Source organism: Canis lupus, chromosome 17 (assembly GCF_003254725.2).
Source record: "Canis lupus dingo isolate Sandy chromosome 17, ASM325472v2, whole genome shotgun sequence".
Classification (NCBI taxonomy): domain Eukaryota; kingdom Metazoa; phylum Chordata; class Mammalia; order Carnivora; family Canidae; genus Canis; species Canis lupus.
The window spans coordinates 33,398,566-33,418,649 of record NC_064259.1 but is presented as its reverse complement, the minus strand read 5'-3'; the positions used below and the strand labels follow the sequence as shown (position 1 = coordinate 33,418,649).

Here is a 20,084-nt window from a genome sequence, read left to right as displayed (position 1 = left end):
TGTGTGCAAGCAAGGGGTGGGAGTGGGGATTGGGGTGGGCAGAAGGAGAGGGAAAAATCCTCAAGCAGATTCTCCACTGAGCGGGGAGCCAGACACAAGGCAGGGCTCTATCCCAAGACCCCGAGATCATGACCTGAGCTGAAATCAACAGTTGGCCACTTAACCGACTGAATCACCCAGGCACCCCTTGAGAGGCTCCAGAATGTTCTGAGCAAGGGCAGCAATGCCTGTGAGAGTAAGTGAGGATACATTCTGAGCTGACTGCTTTGAAGGAGATAAAAAATCATTTGGATGTTGAATTCTGGCATGTTGCTCAAACGAGGAGTTTCTATTATCTTGTATGTTGATCCAGGATATGAGATTTCTCTGTTATTTATAATAGCTGTCATCCTTTTCACCTGCTAAATCAACAGTGAGAATTTCTTTGCCACTAGAAAATATATATGAAGAGCTACTATTCTGGAAAGATCATAAAGGTTGAATAATTAAATGATGGGGTTTTATTGGAGCAGTATAATTTCTGCTGTGTTTAGTTAAAGAATCTGCTTTTTCTTTGTAAACATTAAAAGTTTGTAAATGAGGGACATGTAGAGAGCCAAAAAGTCATTCCATCTTTAATTTTTCCGATCACTATGAGTAGACCAGTGGTCACAGAAGAGAAGAGAGAGCATATAGGGATGGAAGGGATGGAACAGAGAGAGGAAACGGAGCAGAGTGGAGGAATAGAGACCTATCCAATATTCTTCTTTTTCTGTCCTTGCCCCACAGAAAATCTGACTATGCCTTTGAATTTAGTCCCTTTTCTACATTAGTTGGGACAAAGCATAGGCCCAGGGCTGCTGTTAGAAATCTTTGTTGGTAGTAGTAAGTTTTACTGAGTAGCACTTGACATTCCTTTTTTTTTTTAATTAAGATTTTTAAAAAATGTATTTATTCATGAGAGATACACAGAGAGAGAGAGAGAGGCAGTGACACAGGCAGAGAGAGAAGCAGGCTCCATACAGGGAACCCAACGTGGGACTCAATCCTGGGTCTCCAGGATCACACCCTGAGCTGAAGGCGGTGCTAAACCCTGGGCCACTGGGGCTGCCCTGTATCTAATTTTAGAATTAAATTTTATCATAGACATGTAGGTATAGGAAAAAATATAGTATATATAGTGTTCAGTACTATCTGTGGTTTCAGACATCCACTAGGAGTCTTGGAATGTATCTCTTACAGGTAAGAGGGGACTATTGTAAATTATTTGCATGAGAAATTATCTTCTATTCACCAAAGGTAATCATACATTAGAGGAATATTGAAAACAGCAGAACTTCCTTTACATGTAAGATTAGATCCTCATTTTTATTTCTGATGGTGTTTGTAATGAAATAGCAAAAACAGTCGTTTAATTGGGCCCTCTGTAAAGCACATCACCTGCGTTCTGGGTCTTGAAGTGCTCTTAATTAGGCAGGCAACCTCATGAAAGAGAAATAGAAATATCCAATAATTGTATATAAGACCTAATGAAAGTATTACTGGGTGAGCCAAGGAAGATATATTTCTGCATAAAAAAAGTGCAGTCAGTATCTTTGTATGACATTAGTTTCTTTTTTTTTTTTTGACATTAGTTTCTTAAAGGAATGGAAAAACTTCAAGTTTAGAAATTACATAGAAATTACATAGAAATTCAGATTGAAGAATTCAAAGAACACCTGGACTACTTGGCTTTGCTTTTCTCCAGGCATACCTTTAAATTGGATGAGTAAATGCTGAGAATGAGTGAGTGAGGTATTTCAAGTCAAGACTAGGTTTGAGAACTAAGAGGACAAGAGAATTAGGAAAGAACCTGAACCCCTGCATATAACAGGGCACCCAAATGGAAACTCTAGCAACAAAGTGGATCAAACTGCTATAGACTGGTATCCCTAATGCTACAAATAAGATACATACTAGATAACAATAACAGCAACAACAACATAATAATGAATGCTGAGCTTAAAAAAATGAAATAATTAAGTGCAAAATAAAGAGAGAACTCAAAGCAAGAGCCACAGAGGGGCAGGAAATATAGACTTAGGCTGCAGAGAGTTTGAGGGGGCTCTTGCATAAAGCTACCGGGAAAGGAGACTGGGGGAAACTAAGGAAGAAGCAGGGAAGTTTTCTGGGTGCCAGGGAATGTGAGGTAAAAAATCAGTTTTAAGAAATCAAAGCGGGCAACCTGGGTGGCTCAGCGGTTTAGCGCTGCCTTCAGCCCAGGGCGTGATCCTGGAGACCCGGGATGGAGACCCATGTTGGGCTCCCTGCACGGAGCCTGCTTCTCCCTCTGCCTGTGTCTCTGCCTCTCTCTCTCTCTCTCGATCTCTCTCCCTCTCTGTGTCTCTCATGAATAAATAAATAAAATCTTTTTTTTAAAAAAGAAATAAAAGCCCCCAATTTTACTTATTTTACTATTTAGTATTAGAATTAGAGTTTTATTAAATTATTAATAAAACTGGTTCTGATACTTTTGAAGTCCTCAGAGTAGCAAATGTTAAACCACTCTTTATGGATAATTCCATAAATCAGAGCCCTTGAGACATCTTAGAAAATACTACCCTCACTGAAAATGATCTCATAATGAAAATCATAAATTATGTGAGAAAATTATGCATCACGAGAGAAAATTAACCGATGCAAGATATAGGAGAATTAGTATTCCATTAAATAGAGGAAGGAGAACGATCTGAAAGATTTTATACAGTAAGTGTATTTAAAGAGCTTATAAAGCTTAATGAAGGAATAAAAACCAAAGTAAATGAACTGATGGTATAGAAAAAGAACATGTAGATTTGAAACAAGTCAAGTGGAACTTCTAGAAATAAAAAAATAGTTACTAAAATTATAAATTTCAGAGGAATTTGGGTGGCTCTGTCAATTAAGCATCCAGCTCTTGATTTCAGCTCAGGTCATGATCTCAGGGTCATGAGATTGAGCCCTATTTCAGGCTCTGTGCTCAGCAGGGAGTCTTCTTGAGATTCTCTTTCCCTCTGCCTTTGGCTCTTCCCCTACTCATTCTCTCTTGCTCTCTCTTAAAATAAATAAATAATTCTTTAAGATTATAAATTTAACACATGCCTTAAATAGCATATTAGGTACAACAAAGAGATAATTAATGAAGTGGAAGATGGATTTGAGGAAGTCACCTCATGTGCTGATAAAAAAAATAGAAAGTATGGAAAAATGGCTAAGAAACCTGGAGGAGAGAATGAGAAGGCCCAGCCTAAATCTAATAGTGAAAATAAAAAGAGAGCTTTTTTAATGACTTAAGGTATAATTCCTGATATATATGGAATGAATGGCTAAGTAAGATGTAATGGTTTTATATATATATATATATATATATATATATATATATATATTTTTTTTTTTTTTTTTTTTTTTTTTTACAGAACTGAAGAAATCTATCAATCTGCACTTTCAAGAAGCACTACTCAGGTTATAAAGAATCTGAAATACATTTACATATAGACATCCTGTGGCAAACACCACAGAATCATTTAAGGCATAGACAAAACCATAAAAGCAACCAGAGAGAAAAGGCTAATTTCTTGCTGATGGATGTCTCATTAACAGTGTACTGCATAGGAAAATGGAATAATAGTTTGAAGGTTTTGAAAGAAAATTTGTTGACTTAGAATTATATACCAAGCTAAACTATAATTCAGGAGTGAAGATAAAATATAAACATTTCCAGGTTAACAAAAACAGAACACTTAAAGACCTTTGCTCTCAGAACTTAAAAAAGAGTGTACTTCAAGAGGGAGGAAGGAAGGAATTAGAATAAAAAGTAGTGGTGAGGTAAGATATTACTGAGAATATTGGTAAATTTGAATAAACACTGATAATAAAAATAAAATTGATTTGAGTGGCTGTTAAAGTGGAAGCAAAATATTCTACAGTAATATCATGGAAAATGAGGGTCTGGAGCCAAGGAAGATTGGAGTCTATATTGTTTAGGAGGAAGAAAGAATGCTCAAAGTCACTAATTATCAGATAATTATAAGAGAAGATAACAGTAAGATATTAGCTTATATCAATCAAATTGTAAAAACCAAACAGATGGCTAACATACAATTAACAAGCATGTGGAGAGACAGAAACTCTCGAGTACTAGTGGTACAAGTTCAAAGTTTCCAGCCATTCTGGAAAATAATTCACAGTCAGTTTTTAGTAAAATTACACATGCAAATTTTGTATTACCCGGTAATGCCAATCCTCAGAGAAGTTCTTACTCTAGTTTAGAAGCCACACATAAAAATGTTATTTGCATGTTGTTTGTAGAAGCAGAAAGTGAAGGACACTTGGGGTCCCCAATCTTGAATGGCTAAGTAAGATGTAATGGTTGTATATTATGAGATAATACATACTATTTAGGATAAAAAAACTAGACGTACACATGGCCACATAGATAAGTCTTAAAAACAATGTTGAGTGAAACATGCAAGAAACAGAATGAAAGTTAGTATAAATGCTATTTATGTAAACTGAAAAAAAATACCTATTCAAAACACAGCTACATATTTAATAATCACATTAGGCTTATTTTTTAAAAAGATTTTATTTATTTATTTGAATGAGAGTGAGAATGAGAGAATAAGCAGAGGGAGGGGCAAAGGAAGAGGGAGAAGCAGATTCCCACTAAGCTTGGAGCCCAATGTGTGGCTCGATCCCAGCACCCTGGGATCATGGCCTGAGCCAAAGGTAGACGCTTAAATGACTGAGCCATCCAGGTGCCCCTCATGTTAGGCTTATTAAAATTGTGTTCTAATCACATGAGAAGGGTGATATATGAAGGAGGGAAATGGGACAAAAATAAAAAATTGTGTACAACTAGTGATAATTTGTGGTAAAATGAAAAATGTGATTAACTCAATTCCTTGTGCTTGAGATCCAATTCAAATTGTGGAGAAGGCAAAATGAGATGAAATAAATAAAGGTAAGAATATCAATAATAATAATGAGTGTAAATAGATTCAATTTGACTGCTGAAAGACAAAAATCTCAGATTGAAAGGAAGATTTTTTTTCTTTTTTAAGAGACATAGCTAAAACCTGACAGTAAAGAGATGGGAAAAGCACATATCAGACAAATCAGAACTGAAAGAATCCTGGTATAACAATATTAATGTCAAACTAAATAAGATTCTAACTCATAGAACAATATTAGGAATGAAAGGGATAATTGTGGATAATAGGGAATGTTTACCAGGAGGCTATACCAATATAGCAGTATAGCCAATACACTGAATAATAATTCAGGTGCGGTGTACTTCATAACATAGTTGTAAAATATATAAATACAAGAACCAAAAACTGACAGGAATACAATTGTAATTGATAAAAGTTCGTAGTCCTAGTAGGTGATTAATAGACTTCTTCTGAAAGAGGTAAGTAGAAAAACATTTATCATATTCTCTCTAAGTGCAAATGAAGTGTGTAGAAATACTAAACACACATTTAGTCCAAAGTTAAGTCTTAATATATTCCAAAGAATGCCTATCATACAGATCATGTTCTACAACTATAATATTAATAATAATATTAGGTACCAATAACAAGAAAGATATCAAAATAGTGATTTAAAAATTCTCAAAAGCAACAACTTTGTATGTAAACTGAAGAATAATATGCCTAAATCTAAAAGGGTAAACCCATGGGAGGGCTTTTCTGTTTTTGGATAACGGGTAAGCCGAGGAAGTTAAGGAGGGCAAACAACATAATACAAATCCGTGTGAGAATAACCAAATCTTTATGTTATTTGGTCCTCAGAGCAATTTTGAGGTAGATGTTGCTATTCCCAGTTTTCCAGGTTAAGAAACTGAGGGTCAGTAGCTTGCATAGAGTCACATAACTTACAAGTTACGGAAAGAGAATTCACATCTATTTCTTTTCCTACTGGAGTAGAGAGAGATGCACATGGAAAAGTAAATGACCTTTAAAAAGAAGAGATAGAATGGCTAATATGTACAAGAAATCCAAGAGATAGAGGTATTGTTGACTTGGTCATTCATTGGGCAGTTCTTCTGGGAGGCAACAGGTAGAGGAGGCCACGTGTGACTTCTCTAAAGAGTTGATACTAGATAAGCAAACTTTCCCAGAAGAGAGAATAGCTCTATCTCTTGTTCCTAAAAGCATTTTATAAACTATAAATCATGTAACAAATGCTAGGTATTATCATTAATTTTATATGTTGCCCAGAAGCCCTTGTGCTTCCTGGAAACTTTATGGAAAAAATTCATATCAATAAATTTTCAGGTAACATAATGTATGCTGAAAGAGTGGCACAAGAACTTTATTAGGAGATTTTCACCATGTCCTTGGACAAGAGGATAAAATAAGATGGTGCATATGAAACTTTCCAGTGAGATAACAGTACTGTATTGTATCCTTAAAAAAATTGTGTACTTTAAAATTTGCTAAGATCTTATGTTCAGTGTTCTTGTCATACACACAAAAATAACAACAATAAATAAAGTGGAGGGAAACTTTGAGAGCTGATAGATATGTTTATGGAATAGATTGTGGTGATGTTTTCATGAGTATATGCTTTCCCCCAAACTCACCAAATTATATATATACAGAAATAGGTACAGCTTTTTGTATGTTAATAATACCTCATTAAAGGTGTTTAAAAATAAAATTCCAAAAAGAATTATATTGGTAGACCCTGCCATGTACTACCAACCTGGGGTCTCTTTAATTTCTCAGTTAGGGTATCACTTACAGTGAGAGCGGTGTGAAACCGAGGCCTGAAATAAAGCAGAAACAAATACAAGATGACAAATTCTCAGGGTCTATATAATTGTCATTATTAATATTTCCGCTGTTAAGAAAAATTATCCAAAACTTGAAAATAAGATAAAAGGATGTCTATATGTCCTTTCAGTGTCATATTGGAACATTGTCAACAAAGCCTACCCCAGGATCATTTAGTTCTCCAGGGCAGCCTGGCTCAGAACTTTCTGTGGTGAGAGGAATGTCTAAAACCTGCGGTGTGCCATGTAGAAACCATTAGCCACCCATGGCTATTAAACACTTGAAATGTGATGAATGCAACTGAGGGACTGAATTTTAATTTTACTTTCAAATTTTATTTAATTTCAGTTAATTTAAGTTTAAATTTATATAGCCACGTGTGGGTAGTGGCTCCTACATTGGACAGTGTAGCTCTAGGGGAACATACCTTTGTTTGACTTACTATTAATTAGAGTTCAGACTCCATGAAGTTACATGTTTATTAGTAGAAAATTATATGTATGTTTTATATGATTGTAGAAAAGATATAAAGAGAGTTATTTGGTAGAGGTGCTAATTTCTGTATGGGAGAAAAGATAACCCCAGAGTTACAGTTCTATTGCCTTATAAGATATTAACCTAACATAGCAATCATATTCCACCTGGGTCCATCCTGCTGGCTCCCTTATTAATCAATGAAGTAAATCTTTGATGCATGTGGAATCTAAATTTTTAGAGTCATGGTTTTTCCTGCAGCTGGGATAAATAGGTATCCTTATCTTTTCCTTTGAAAGCATGTGGATTTTTCTTCTAGCTCACTTTTTCACTGAGTGTAGATCTTTTAAACATAATGCCCCCCTTTCATGTTTATTTGTTAAAAATTGGCAATATAAAAACATTACTTGATAGAGATGCAAATAATTTCCATCTGGTAGAAAAGATAATCACAAATTTGCAGTCTGGACCCAAGGTTTCAGGGGATTTTCAATGGACACAAGGTTTAAGCTCCTGTTCTCTTACTCTGCCATTAGTCCCCAGAGGTCTAGTTGTATGTTAATAACATTTATTCCCAGGGCAGCGCTGGCTACAGAGTTTGCCTACCATTGATTTCAGCACATTGTTATTTTTCATGAGATTTGGGGATTTCTCTTTCTTTCCTGTTAGCCTAGAAATGCATTAAATGTATGCTTCCATTATTTCCGATATCTGGATGTGCTGTGGCAGGTGGGCTTTTCAGAACTTTTAGTGATCTCTACACTGCAGTAAGAGTGAAATTTCCAAATGTGAATTTGACCATATCTCAGTTTACTGTTCAAAGTTCATCAGTGGTTTCACAAACTATAAAGATAAAGCTCACCTCCTTAAAATGGTCTGCTAGGACCTATGCGATCTAGAAAATGCCTCCATCCTGATTGTGTGCCTCACTTTCCTTACTTGAGCCTGAGACTCCCTTACATCCTTGAAGGTGACATTTTTCTTTCATCCTCAAGACTTTCACATATGCTATTCTCTCTCCCTGGATTTCTTTCCTTGAATTCTTTTTATGTAGTTCACTCTTCACTACAATGTAAGCTCCATGAAGGGAGGGACCATCTCCATATGTTCATTGCTGTATGCTCCATGCTTTTATATCGTAGGCATTCCACAAATATTTGTTGAATGATAGGAATCATTCAGTGACTGAATGCCCAGCAAGTGATTTCCTTATCTTCCTTTTTATACTTGCTACTCCTCCTGTGTTTCTTGTCTTTTAAATAGGACCCTGGATTCAGTACTTCAGGCCAGAAATGGGGAATCTCCTAGACTCTTTCTCCCTCACTTCCACTGCTAATTAATCATCTTCCTAAATAGCTAAAGAAATTGACCTTTCTTTTCAGTCTTGTTACCACTGTACTGCCTGAATTCATTATTTCTTACTAGGATTATTATATTTCTTAACTGATTTCCTTGCTCTAGCTTGGCCTATGCAAGAAAATCTGTTTCTTTCCTTCTTAAAATTCTTAGATGACTCCTCACTAATGCCTTAGTTTGACATAATACATTTTTTGCAATCCTTCCTCATCTCTCACCCCTCCCCTGTTCCACATGCATCCTACGCTTGAGCTAAATCGAGGTAACAATCATAGAGCACCTACTGTGTGCCAGGCTCTGTGCCAGGTACTGTCATTTTCATTACCTTAATTAATCCTCAGAAGTCACTCTGAGTCTTTTATTTTCCTAGTGAAGAAACAGGGATGTGGACAGGAGGAGTGGCTTGGCTTCTAGGTCATGTGACTGACTAATGGCATAACCAGGATTGGAAGTCAGGTCTTTGAGCCCCAGAGCCCACCTTCTTTCCACTAGTGTGTTGTCAGGGAAAAAGTTGGAGAACATCTTGGGGAAGAATATAAAACCTATCATTGGATCACCAAGGTAAATGACAAGATGAAGTCATGGTGCATATAAAAATTAGATGCCAATTAAGGGATGTACTTTCAAAGGTCCCAAAGGAAGCTTTGTCATTTTCTGTTTTTTCTGGTTTCTTTCCACCTGTTCCTTTCTCATTCCATGTAAACAAAATCAAATTACAGTCCTTAGAAAGAAACTCAGATTTATTCCAGTCCTGGACAGAGCTAGAGAGCAAGCCTCATATTAATAGTTTAGATTTGTCTTCTGGCAGGGTTTGGAATTCAATTTTCCTTGACTTGCAGACTTATGGTATACTTATTACTGTTGGACCCCTGTGTTGTTTTCCTCCTGTCGGTCAGACCTAGAATGAGCTCCTAGCACCTATATCTTCTCCCAGTTCTCTTCCTTGGGAATTGCCAGATCTCAACCCAAATACTGGTTCTCAGAGCTAGGAACCTGATATGCTGAGCTAATCCATCTATCCCTACTCCTCCTTGTTTTACCTCTAAATAACTTTTAAATTCTTTATCTCTTCTCTAGCCTCCAAAGAGGCTCCTTCCCATCATCGCCAGTTTGACTTGTCTCAGATCTATGCTGCACACCATTTCTAGAGTAGTCTTCCTAAAGCACAAGTAGATTGGTCCCATTCCTTTACTTAAAACCATTCAGTGGCTCCTGGTCAGCACAGGGTAAAGATCAATTAGTTTAGCATAGCTGATACCTATACCTGCCCTAGATTCCTTTCACAGTCCAGCAACACTGAATTATCGTGGTGTCCTGAAATTCTAAACTTTTTTTTTTCTCCTCATGTTATATCTTACCTCAAAACTTTACTGATTCCTCATTTTTGCTTCTGTTTAAATGTTGCCTCATGAGAGAAGTCATTCCTAACCACACTATCTAAAATAGCCCTTTCTTTCCATTATCCTATCTTTTTAACTTCTATTTTTCTAATGCTTCCCAGCATCTGCCATTAGAGTGTGCATTTATTTATTTACTGTTTATCTTCACCAGTAGAATGTGGGTTTTGTCTGTCTTGCTCACTGCTGTACCCATCTCCCCAACCCATCCCTAGAATAGGGCCTGGCATAGAGAGGATGGTTAATAAATACTTAAGATTAGTGAATAAATGAATGAGCAGAGTCTGTCTTCTCTGACATTCCTTTCTCCTGCTTGGCTCACTATTCTTCAACCAGTAACATGTAGCTAAATGTTACCTTTTCAAAAAGCCTCCCTAGTTACAGCATGCCCCCAATAGAATCTGTAGAAGATGCTCCTTCTTAGTACCTCCATGATACTTTGCATATGTGTAAGAATAATAGCTGTATAAACATATTGAGTGCTTCCAATATACCAGGCATATCCTAGTTAGTACCGTTTATATGCTATTTCATATAATTTCCCTAATAACTCTATATGGATATCAACCCCAGATTGTAGGACAAGAGAACTGACTTTGGAAGGCTTTACCTTGCTTGTAGTGACACAAAGAGTAAGCAGTAGAGCTGATATTGGAACCCAGGAAATTATGATTCTAAAGCCCTTGTTTTTAATGGAGGTTGAGTATAAAGATACAAGGAAACATGCCATAGCATCCACATTTAACACTGATATGCCATGGGCTACAGAGAGAAGGAGACAAATTGATAGACATTACTGAGAAAAACAATCTGAGTTCAAGGAACTACTTGTATACTTTAGAGAAATGACGAGATTGGCTTATCATCCGTATGCATGCCTATTGGCAGCTTTCTCCGAAAACATGTCAAAGATGAGTGGGTTTCTAATCCCCTGATATCCAATCCAATCCGATACAGTTAGGGAAGCTGGTTATTCCATAATGAAGTGTGATATGGAAACCATCAACAGAGGGGTCAGGTGGGGGATTGAGGCTACGCCCATTAGAAGGTGGATATATGCATGGATAGTGATTAAAGTTTCATGACTCATCCTTCAGCCACTCTTGTAAAGACATTCTCAAGAGTTCAGCGCTAGTCCCCCATTAAGGAATATATTTAGCTCGAATGTATTCTCTCTCATAATCCTGCTCATCCAGCAGAAAAATAAATATTATAAGCTCCTAGGCCTCGAATTGTAGAGTAGAAAGGCAGAAGGTGGGGTGGAGGGAAGCAGATTCTAGTTGTGATGGAATGGGTGTCAAAGACATTTCTGCACTGAATCATTGGAAGCTAAGGCAGAGGAAAAGAAAAGGCAGGGCAATGATGCCATTGACAGATAGTCAAAAGGAAACAAACCAGAACATAACATGTAAAAGAGAGCTGAAGAGAGTCTGAAATTAAGTGTAACATAAAGAAGAGAGGAATATGCTGTATAAGTGTGCTTCATGCTCTGGAAAAATCTAATAAGAGCCTGAATTTGATAAAACAGGAGCCCCAAGGTATTGTGGTGAAGCAATAGAATTAGAAGGAAGGAGCGATTGTAGTGCTGATACAATTCCATTACAGATAACGAATAAACCCCAGATAGGGAGTGACAGAAGAGACAAAGCTTGAAATCCAATCACTAGCATGAAGGAGAAGCTTGAGTTCCAATGGCAGGGAAGACAAAGAAAAAAAAACTAAAACAATTAGAAAGTGCTCTCTAACGTAGACAAAAGATTCCTAATGGGAGATTATGCTCCTAAATAGAGAAACCATCAAATGGAAGAGAAAAAGTGTTCTGAACAATAATTCAAGAAGATTCTCCTGAAATAAAAAAAGAACCAAATGACATGATAAAAAGACACAGTATAGCCTGGAAACATATAGTGATCTCGATCGAGCCTATTCTGCCTAAGTTATGAATTATATCAAAGATTAAAAAGAAGTACTTCTGGGAGAAGTAATGCACCTGTAAGAGGTCAATGCTTGGAATGGTTTCATACTTCTTCCCTGCATTCAATGCTAGGAGACAGGAGCAGCCTCCACAGAGTTCTGAAGGAATGCATGATTCCCACATAGTATAGTTGGCCAAGTTTTCATTCATTTATAAAGGCAGCAGATAAATACTTTTAAAGATGAAAGAATGTATGGAATATATTCTCCATGATTCCTTTAAAAAAGCACTACTAGACAAAAAAACAAAAAACAAAGCAAAACAAAAAAGACCCAGCCAACAAAGGATGAGTCAACATATTATACTCAGAGATGAGGAAGATGTGATAAGAGCACATGCAGGATCACTGATCTAAAGAAATATTGAATTAAGACTACATAAGTAGGGGATTATGATGGTACAATAGAATGGAAATGCTATACATTTTAGCGAAGTGCTTGGTCTTTGGACAGTCTCTTTTATTGAATTCGGTATATTATGTATAGTTTGGATTGTCAGAAGTCTGACTCCTAAACACATTGAATATTACTATGAAAATATAAGTAATGAACTCTTAAAAAATCTGTGAATCTTATTTTAAGAATATTGCTTCCAGTTTTATCTCATCAATCTGATGACAAGTGTTGAATAACACACAGATATATATATGACAAATGTGGCAATTTGGAATTTGTTTTTATATGAAATTTTCTTCTATGGAGCAGCAACGAATAACACAGCTTAAATAGCAAATTACAACAAGGAATAAGATAATGTCAGCTTAATAAGTTGTTTTAATTTATTATTTTTATAAATTCTTTATCTGAGACTTAATAATCTTCAATAATGGTCTTCTCTGCCATTATAAAAAAATACTAATTTCTTATATGGTGAGCAGATCAGTAGTGTTTATAGTATTAATTTGAGAAAAAAATTGTAATGTGTTTTTTTTTTCCTTCTAAAGCTGTTTGAACTTCATAGCCACTTTACTAGTTCTCATCAAAAATATAAAGCAGTGGTATAGGGGGAAATTTCTTCCTCTTCTTCTTCTTTTTTTTTTTTTTTAAGATTTTTATTTCTTTATTTATGAGAGACACAGAAAGAGAAGCAGAGACATAGGCAGAGGGAGAAGCAGGCTCCCTGAGGGGAGCCTGATGCAGGACTTGATCCCAGGACTCTGGGATCACGACCTGAGCAAAGGCAGATGCTCAACTACTGAGCCACTCAGGTGCCCCAGGGGAAATTTCTTCTTAACTTTGTATGAAATAATTGATTGAATACATAAAGTACTCATAATATCCAGGAGAATTTTAATTGAAAATGTTTTTTAAAAGTACAAAGCCATGTAAAGTGCAAAGAATGAGAAAGTCATATTACTCAGCAAGATGTAATTTCATAACTTAAACATGGTCCATGGCAGAGTATTTCTGGGAGGATTGGCTCATGGTGGAATGGAGGGCACTAGAGGTGCATGGGTCTGGTGAGTGGTGGCAGAGCAGACTCTTCAGTTCTTGATGCCATCTGAGCCATGCTCCTTAATTTGGTGTTAGGTTGCCTGAAGTTGTCTCTTACCACCTCTGCTGCAAGACTAGTGCTAAATAAAAGGCTGAAGGGCAGCTTCCGCTAAAAATTGGCATATGAACTTGAACGAAGAAGCTGACACCTGCTCCATTTTAGGCAAATCTAAGCATCATCATGTTGAATGTATTTGTTAACTACTCTGTATCCTCTTAGGAGTGGAGAAGAGCAAGCCCTACACTTACACTGCCTGGCTCTTCTGCTAACTAGTTTTGCTGCCTTTAACGAGTCACTGAACTACTCTGGGCCTGTCTCCACATTTAAATAAGGGTGCTAATAATAGGACCAAACTCATAATCTTGTTCTGAAGGCTAAGTGAAATACTTGGATCAGTGCCTGGTGTGGTAACAAATATGGCACTTTAATAAGTATCAACAATTATAAGTCCTAGACCATAACATCTTTGAGGTCATTGTATGTTTCAAATTGCTGTATTCACAGTATCTAGTTAAAGGTTCAATGGGTAGACTGAATGTTTATGTCATCTACTTCTGCATGGAAGATTTTCTAAGAATCAAATGTTAACTGATACTAAAATTTCTATTTTTAGGTCAATCTGTGATGTAACAAATATCTGTTAATAAAAGGTCAGGTTGAAAACACTGAATTGAAAATATAACCCATAAAAGAACATTTAGATCAAAATGCTTAGAGTAAAAGCTTGGTTTTATTGTAAGAAAAAATATATGTAGGTATGTATTTATAGTTACAATTCTTATGACAAGACACCTATCTTTTTTTTTTTAATTTATTTTTTATTGGTGTTCAATTTACTAACATACAGAATAACCAACCCCCAGTGCCCGTCACCCATTCACTCCCACCCCCCGCCCTCCTCCCCTTCCACCACCCCTAGTTCGTTTCCCAGAGTTAGCAGTCTTTACGTTCTGTCTCCCTTTCTGATATTTCCCACACATTTCTTCCCCCTTCCCTTATATTCCCTTTCACTATTATTTATATTCCCCAAATGAATGAGAACATATAATGTTTGTCCTTCTCCGACTGGCTTACTTCACTCAGCATAATACCCTCCAGTTCCATCCACGTTGAAGCAAATGGTGGGTATTTGTCATTTCTAATAGCTGAGTAATATTCCATTGTATACATAAACCACATCTTCTTTATCCATTCATCTTTCGATGGACACCGAGGCTCCTTCCACAGTTTGGCTATCGTGGCCATTGCTGCTATAAACATCGGGGTGCAGGTGTCCCGGCGTTTCATTGCATTTGTATCTTTGGGGTAAATCCCCAACAGTGCAATTGCTGGGTCGTAGGGCAGGTATATTTTTAACTGTTTGAGGAACCTCCACACAGTTTTCCAGAGTGGCTGCACCAGTTCACATTCCCACCAACAGTGTATGAGGGTTCCCTTTTCTCCACATCCTCTCCAACATTTGTTGTTTCCTGCCTTGTTAATTTTCCCCATTCTCACTGGTGTGAGGTGGTATCTCATTGTGGTTTTGATTTGTATTTCCCTGATGGCAAGTGATGCAGAGCATTGTCTCATGTGCATGTTGGCCATGTCTAGGTCTTCCTCTGTGAGATTTCTGTTCATGTCTTTTGCCCATTTCATGATTGGATTGTTTGTTTCTTTGGTGTTGAGTTTGAGAAGTTCTTTATAGATCTTGGAAACTAGCCCTTTATCTGATATGTCATTTGCAAATATCTTCTCCCATTCTGTAGGTTGTCTTTGAGTTTTGTTGACTGTATCCTTTGCTGTGCAAAAGCTTCTTATCTTGATTAAGTCCCAATAGTTCATTTTTGCTTTTGTTTCTTTTGCCTTCGTGGATGTATCTTGCAAGAAGTTACTATGGCCGAGTTCAAAAAGGGTGTTGCCTGTGTTCTTCTCTAGGATTTTGATGGAATCTTGTCTCACATTTAGATGTTTCATCCATTTTGAGTTTATCTTGGTGTATGGTGAAAGAGAGTGGTCTAGTTTCATTCTTCTGCATGTGGATGTCCAATTTTCCCAGCACCATTTATTGAAGAGACTGTCTTTCTTCCAATGGATAGTCTTTCCTCCTTTATCGAATATTAGTTGCCCATAAAGTTCAGGGTCCACTTCTGGATTCTCTATTCTGTTCCACTGATCCATGTGTCTGTTTTTGTGCCAGTACCACACTGACAAGACACCTATCTTATAATTTTCATCTTTTTTTGGCTATTCAGTGAGTGATTTACTACTGAGACTGAAACTTCATTGAAGGCTTTTTTTAACTCTCCCTTCTCAATGGACTCTGCCCTGACCTGCATTTTTATCCCCACCCAAATCTGACAGTCCCAGTCTCCCTCACCCTATTTTTTCCCCCATAGGCACAGAGCACCTTTTTACATTATATTCTATGTGGTTTAATTATTTATTTTGTTACTTATCATTTGTTGTCCTCAGCTAGAATGTAAACTACATTCTACAGAATGTACCATCTACAAACAAATATTTGGCTTAATAGTACTTAGACACTAAACAAATCTTTGTTAAATAAATGAATGATACCATATGTTTAATTCTTTAAATTTCCCTCTCTCTTTCTTACTTTTAAATTTGAGAGCCTAGTATTTTCTGTGTGTCCTCGTGGGAGTTCCATTACCTCTTCTAGTTATCATTTCAGGCTCCTCATATCAATTCAGCTTGAAGTTATACCTTCCTTAAAAAAGTGAAATGAGATGGTACTAAGATTTGATCATGAACATAGTGAGAAATACTGAAACAGCATAGGAACAGAGTGTTTGAAGAGAAAATATGATTGTTTAAAGCATTTTATGTCGGCAACAAATATCACAACCTTCTCTTTCTGTGAGAAGCCACAGAACATATTTCCTTCTAATGTAGGTCTCTGTGTGGGACACTGTGTAAGTGAGATCATTTCAGTCAATTTGCAGTGAGCATGTCTTTCAGTATAGGACATGTGTGACCTTTGTGGGCCTAGATATTGACTGGAGAATTTAAAAACTAAGCTAAGTTGAATTCCTTGTTATCCTGTACTGTTTAAATAGAAACAGCCCACTGGTAAGATGGCTGCATTTTTTTTCTTTATGTTTCTTCAAATTAAATATTTCAATGTTTTAAATAGGAAATCTCTTTCCTAATTGTCACTCATTTTCATCTTCTTAGGAGATATCAAAGAACTATCCAATGTGCTGGCCTCTCACTGCAAAACCACCACAGTAATTTGGAGAATTGTCTATATTCACTTGACGTAAGGAGAGTTCTGTTTCCAGTTTAATTCACCTGAAGGTACTATTTTCTTTTTTAAGTTGCACTATGACTGACATATTAGTAATGGTTCAGTATTTGTAAGAAAGTACTATTTTCTAAGAAAACAGTTATGAATTCTTAGGATTTTTCTTCTTACTAATTTTTATTATTCTTATGACTTATTCTATGATTTTACTTCAATGCAGTAACCATAAATCTATTATTTAACAGGGTTGACAAGTTAATACCCATCTGTGAGTTGATCTTGTTAATCATTTATTAATATTTTAAATAAAAAGCTTTAGGAATGGGGTTAAGCATAAATTTCACAGGCTTGATTAGTGCATATGGTTCAAAAATTAATCCAGTCTCTAGGAAAGGCGATACTATTAACTTTGGCAGAATAAAATTCTTAATATTGACAAAAAGAAGAAGACATGATTAGAACAAATGCCTTCTTTCAAAGTCATGAGCAGACTTCTGAACTACCTGAGTCACTGGGGACAAGGCTGGGGCTGATCTTGTTTTAGGATGAAGTAAACTTTGGATCCTCCTTTTTCTTCTTAGCAGCTCTCCTGTTGTTTCTGGCTTTATGGTGCCTTGAAGAATTGAACCACCTGAAATTTGGTCTGTGAAACTTTGGGCCATTTGCTTGGGGATCAGGACTTCGTTATCATGTGACAGTAGGACTGGAGAGTACTGGGGAAGACTCAGGCTGAGAGAGTTGGAACAAGGGGCAGAGAACTGGCAATGTGTTTCCAGCATCTGGGATCTTAGGGGAATAAGGAATGGCATCTCCATGCTTAGGGTAGAAACAGGGACAAGAGAAAGTACTTTTGTGAGATTCTCTTGCTTCTAAATATTAAAAATTACCTGGAAGAAGAGGCCAACAGGAGCTTCTAATTCTTCATGTAAAAAGGAATATGGTCCCTTGAGGGAGGAGAGGGATAGTGAAAAAGAACTAAACATTTTTTTCCTTTTGATTTGGGCCCTATAACTTCTTGTCAGTGACCAAGGCAACATCTTTCAGGATCAGTCTAGAGATAGTGTGATTTTTTTTTTAAAGGAAAGTTGAAGAATATAAATCCTTTTTTTCCCACTTATGATACAACCACCCCAACACACACACTAGCATCTTTCCCAAGTGATCCATATTCCTTTACCAAAAAAAAAAAAAAAAAAAAAAAAAAGTCCTTTACTCCACAATGAAAAATAAAATATTTAAAATGACAGTAGTTCTGGGTGAGTTGTCACATAAGAGTGAAGGATCTTGATTCAGACCATACACATGCATAGCCATTTTTTAAGGGAAAAGGAGTAGAAAGGATAGTCCAGACATTAATTTGAAGACAGAGTTTGCCTAGAGTCTGCATATTAATCTGCAGAGGATCCCCATAAACATTTTGGTTGCTCTAGAGGAAAATTACATAAGAACACAAAAGCAATCTGATCTTGCCAATTCTGTCTCCCTGTCAGAACTAGAGACCACCATATTGCAAGACAATACTAGTTTTCCTAAGACAAACTAACATGTTTGCTCCCCCGCCCCCCCCCACCAAAAATATCTTAATATCTTACAGTGGAAAAGAAGATAAATCTAGCACCACTAGCTGTGTTATAGGAAATGTGTTCTTAGGCAACTGGCATGGTCTTGTCACTCAGTTTTCTCATGGAGAATCCAAAGCCTACAACAGGCAAATCATTTGCCCTAATGTTCCAGGAGAGGTTATGCTGAGCAAGCCTGAAGCTGAAGACAAGCTCTGCGGAGTTGTTCTTGAGGCCAAGTTGGCTCCTCATGAAAATCTCCTCCCTTTGGCCTCTTTGTAGTCCTTTTTTTTTTTTTTTTAAACCCCTTAGCCCTCTGGCTGTATTGGTCTTTGTCACTGGATGCATAGGTTTGACTATAGGAAAACTGCACATTTAGCATCCTTTAGCTATTTAACCTCTGTCGAACATGACCTTGGGCAAGTTTCTGTTTTCAGTAAATTGAAGACAAGATTCGTTCTTATAATAAAATAACTACTGTGCTCACATAATTCTTGTTCTAAATAAAATAACCTTATCTCTATTTTTTGATGTATAAAATGTTATTAATAAGCTGTAAAAAGGGGGCATCTGGGTGGCTCAGTGGTTGAGCATCTGCTTTTGGCTCAGGTCATGATCCTGGGGTCCTGAGATCTAGTCCTGCATTGGGCTTCCTGCAGGAAGCCTGCTTCTTCTTCTGCCTATGTCTCAGCCTCTCTCTCTGTGTCTCCCATGAATAAATAAAATCTTAAAAAAATAAGCTGTAAAAAACCCCACTTTCTCATCATTCTTAAAAATATGTACTTCATCTAGAAGGCATTATTTCACAGACTCGTGTATTCTTGGAATTGGATTGAGTATTAGGTGTGTAGCCTTATCTCCTCACCTGCTGCTCCTCCTTTAGGTAAGGAATTCATTCCCTCTGATCATGACACTCCTGGGTACTTACAAAGTGACATGCATTGTGGTAAGATCTTCAACATATACCATCTCGTTTAATCCATACCACAATCCTACAAGGATGAGGACAATGACAGTTGGAGTTGTAAATCGCATTTCTTGGCCAAATTTAAACAGCTAGTAGATGATAGAATTAAGTCTTCTTGTCACTCCAAAAAACATGCTCTATTTCTTCCCTCTACAGTAATCCTGCAAATTGTCATATGGGTTAAGTTTGACTCATGAATACATGGCAATCTAAGGCAGCTCATTCTCTGAGTGTGAGAATTGTTTTCCTCATCTTGCATTGACGTTGGTGGCCCTTAACATCTATCCACTGGCCCTCATTGTCTCCTGTGGGGGCTATTCTCTTTTCCATACCCATTGTCAATGTCCAGACTGGCATAGAGCAATGAATCTTGAAAAAATAACATTAACCTAGTGCTTAGCAACAGACACAAGCCATCACTAACAAATAATATTCAAAGTGCTTTTTGGCTGTAGTGAAATATCAATTTCAAAGTGTACTGTGGGGCTTAATTTTATTTCTCTTGCTAAGAATGTTGGGGCCTTTTATACCATTTTCATTTTTCAATAGACAGTCATTAAATTTCCTGTCTGGATCTGGAAAGGCCTAATAAGCTAGGTGTTTGTGTGTGTGTTTATGTGTTTATGTGTATGGTTGGAGGTGGGAAAGGGTGTTGGAATAGGCTGGATTCCAATTTTAGAGTAGCTTCCTTCATGTAGCACAGGGTCACATGTGAATCTACTCAGTGTCTTGTATTTTACCTTTGGATTTTGTTCTTAACTGTGCAGCTTGTTAACTCTTGAAGAGAATATTTATATAATGAATTCTACCTACTATATTTTCTTCATTATATTTTA

At 36.8% G+C, this 20,084-nt stretch overlaps 1 long non-coding RNA gene across 3 annotated transcripts in view; it reads left to right on the top strand.

Moving 5' to 3' along the window:
- The window catches only part of LOC118351201 (uncharacterized), a 185,855-nt gene that overhangs the window by 139,060 nt on the left and 26,711 nt on the right, over nucleotides 1–20,084 (top strand). For all 3 annotated transcript variants that reach the window (XR_007402929.1, XR_007402928.1, XR_007402927.1), the window contains exons 3-4: nucleotides 3,414–3,459; nucleotides 16,653–16,775. This is a non-coding gene — a long non-coding RNA (uncharacterized LOC118351201). The remainder of the gene's footprint in view (nucleotides 1–3,413; nucleotides 3,460–16,652; nucleotides 16,776–20,084) is intronic.